Genomic DNA, 3,864 nt, shown 5'->3' with positions numbered 1-3,864 from the left:
TATGGCTCAAAATAAGTCTGTCTTCCTTCAAGTTGCTTCTTGTCAGATCGAGGGGGAGAGACACACGGCTAGTGCAGTCTATCTGAGGTTTTCTCCCATTCACAAATCCAAGTCCAAGCCAAGTGCTGGATGCTGCTGCTCTTGATCCAGGATTATTATGAAGAAGGGTAAGGAACTTCCCCGAATGAGTGCATGTTGAATGGGCCAAGCAGAAGGCTGGACATGGCAGGACCAGTGTGAGACACTGCACACCAGTCAGCCCTTCTGTTCTAGGTCTGTTGTCAGTAATCATCTCTTCCTCCACATTTCTAATTCATCCCCTAATTAACACTTTGCTTCCAATGTCATTTTCAATTTAATGGTCCAGGCAGCAAGACATCAGTGAGACAAAGTGGAAGAGGGGTAGATGTCAGACCAGCTGGCTCCATTTCAGTTCTGTTCTATGTCAGGCAAATTAGAGTCTCCAATCTTTAAAATACCTGCAAATCTTCCAACACTAAGCTACCACTAGGGAAAACTAGTCAAATCTTGAAACAACATAACACTTCCGAATCTTATAACGCCTTAAAATCTTATGAAGTTCTTTAGCCTGCCTCCAGAGCCTTGCACACTGTGGGCAACTCTTGCTTAGGCACATGAGTGACCTCAACAATGAAGTCGCTGTCATTTCTATTTACTTAGAGGAGTAAGTGTTTAATCAATATTATTATGCACTCACTAGATTTTAAAGATAACAAAACTTCTATCCAAAGGAAAAAAATAAATGTGTGTACTTATTACATAATAAACTTCCCAGGTTAATGTATAAGCCAAAGAGAAAGAAAGAAAAATGAAATAGGAGATAGAAAAAGAAAATGTAACACACAGAGACACAGAGAGAGAAAAAGAAGAGAGGGGGGCCCCAAAGGCCTCTTTCTAAAATTTAAAAAGAAACCCAGAAAAAAAAAAAAAAACACCTCCCCCCACCCACCCACCCACCCCCGCGGTGGCATGGCTAAGGCGGATGACCACCTTCTGTAGTATACTACCGCCATCTAGTGGAAAAGATACATATTGCATACTGCAACTCAAGACTTATGCCCTTTAACTGGTAAAGGAGAGGAGCAGGATGCCTTCCTGGTATTTTTCCAGTGAACGAAGTGAATTAAATAAAAGCTTTGAGGCCCCCTACACATTTGCAGCAGATGTGCAACTTGGTCTTCAATATGGATCCCCTAACAATTGGAGCAGGAGCTGAGTCTCTCATTCTATTCCCTGCCCTCGGACTCTCCTCCCCAAGCCTGCCTGCGTGATTGGGCCTCAGTAAGTAGAGGATGAGCTTAGTCTTACTGTGACTTGATGCACCAGGGCAGGCTGGTAACCATGAAGGCCTTCCCTTCTCTGAGAGGAAGAAGAGGGGGTAGTGGGGGGAAGGGCATATGAGGGTAGGAGTTGGAGGAGAGGAAGGGGAGCTGTGATTGGGATTTAAAGTGAATTAATAAATTAATGAAAAAAGAAAATAGATACATATATACGTAATAGAAATAGATAGATAGATAGATAGATAGATAGATAGATAGATAGATGATAAATAGATGATTGATAGATTATAAATACATACATACATAGATACATATATATATAGAAAAATAGATGGTAGATAGTAATACACACACATACATAGATACAAAGGTAGATATATATGCTGGTCCAACCCATGAGATAATTTGGATGCTCAGTTCTTAGGAGAAACAATGTCTCAATGAAAACTCTAAAGACAATGAAACTTTTAAAGTTGTACTGCTACTGTTTCCAGTATCTGTTTCTGTTTCATTTATTTTAATTAATTAATTTATTCATCCAGCTGTGCTTACTTAGAGTATTGTACATACCCTAGGTGTCATCCTAGGTGTGCTGGAGACACAGCAGGGAGCAAAGCAAAGGCCTTGCCCATCTGGAGCTTTTGTCCCAGTAGAAGAAAACTCACCAATCGATAAATTTAAAGTTACAAACACCATTATATATTGATCTAAGGAGAGTGGCATGGAAAACAGAAAGCAAGAGGTAAGAGAAAGGGCCTTTGTATTTCAGAGGGTGGCTGATGGGAAGGGATTAGTGATGGGAAATGGAGAAAGGAGGTAGTCTAGTGGCTACAGCAGTTCATCAATAGGTGCGAGGATCTGAATGCCTGTGCACAGAACTAAAATCCCAGCTCCATGCTCTTCTAGCTCTTCTGGCCAGTCTCTAGGCTACAATGCTTCAACCACTCAGTGGGAAAGGCAATGCTTTCTGTAGTGTTCTCAAGTGGGATTGTATAGAATCTAGTGGGACTGTATAGAATGTGGGGTCCAGGGTCAGGTACAGGCTAAGCAGCATACATATTTTTCCCCCGCTTGGTGATTAGACCAGTTAAAAGTATTTTTATTATAAATTTCAGAATCTAAGGAGTAACATTATATGACTAAGATAAATCTGAGATGACTTATCGGGCACGTGTGCTTTGCAGGGTGGTGCTGTGACCTCAGGCATGAGAGGGACAGGTCCCACCACTCCGTGAGGGATGGGATCAGGTAGGTGATACCCCGCTAGCTATAGTGAGTACATAGGGTCCTCGGGGTCTGTCCCCCTGCTGCTGGGCTGAGTTCAGGCCAAGAAGTCTCTTGAATGCTGAAGACCAAACCAGAACCTCAACAGCAAACAGTCTTGGTCTTAAATTCAAGTTTCTGTCCTGCTTTTCATTTAAATGATACCTAATAATAAAGGACAGAAGTTTATCATTTATTTCAATGATTTATATTTAATAAGGCTTATTATGACCCAACTGATTCTGTAGCCAAAGGACGACCCTGTTTCCTACATGCAGAGACCCACAGAGAAGCTGAGGATATTCCAATGCCTGAGAACAGATAGTGGGAGACACACTAATCCAGGCTCTAGATGGCATGTACACCATCAGAGGTGTCACTGCTAAATCATAGGCATGTGGGGTGTCTGGCTGGCTATACTGGTAAGAGATCAAATAGACCTTGGCAGGTCGTGTCGACCACCTTCCTGCCTCTAAGACCAATGACGCAGCCTGTACCCTGCACTGGCAATCAGACTGGGGACCCTAAGTCTCTTCTACCGCTTCAGTGTATTTGTCCCTTTTCTTGGGACAAGGTTTGACCGTACAGTGCCAGATGGTCTTCCTGTGTTTATCAGGCTAGCTTTGAACTCAGAATAAACTCTTCATCTCTGCTTCCTACATGCTGGGATTACAGGCAGGTCACCACACCACTAGGACTGGGTATTTATCATTCAAAATGTCCCTAAAGGCATCATCTTTGAAAGATGGAGCCATAGGAAGCTTCAAGACCTTGCTGAGTATGAAAGAGGTACAGAGTGAGATAGACCCTGTGAACAGCATACATGTTAGCTAATAAAACAGTTGGACTGCATAAACCTGTGAACAGATCTTTGAAAACATTTATTGACTTGACCAGAGTTGTGAGATTTTTTTTAATTTTTATTACATATTTTCTTTATTTACATGTAAATTTCTCCCTTCCCACTTTCCCATCTAAAAAACAAAGAAACAAACAAAAACAAACCCCAGCTGCCTCCCCACTCCCCATGCCTGCCACCACACCATCTCCTGCTTATTGGCCCTGGCATTCCCCCACACTGGGGCACAGAACCTTCACAGGGCCGAGGTCCTCTCCTCCCATTGATGATCGAATTTGCAATCCTCCACTATACACGCACTGCCAGAACAATCAGTCCCACCATGTGCAGACCTTGGTTGATGGTTGAGACTCTGGGAGCTCTGAGGGTACTTGTTAGTTCAAATTGTTGTTCATCCTAAGGGGCTGCAAACCCCTCAGCTCCATTGGTCCTTTCTCTAAC

This window comes from Mastomys coucha, unplaced genomic scaffold, assembly GCF_008632895.1.
Source record: "Mastomys coucha isolate ucsf_1 unplaced genomic scaffold, UCSF_Mcou_1 pScaffold7, whole genome shotgun sequence".
Taxonomy (NCBI): Eukaryota; Metazoa; Chordata; class Mammalia; order Rodentia; family Muridae; genus Mastomys; species Mastomys coucha.
This window is presented reverse-complemented; position numbering follows the sequence as displayed.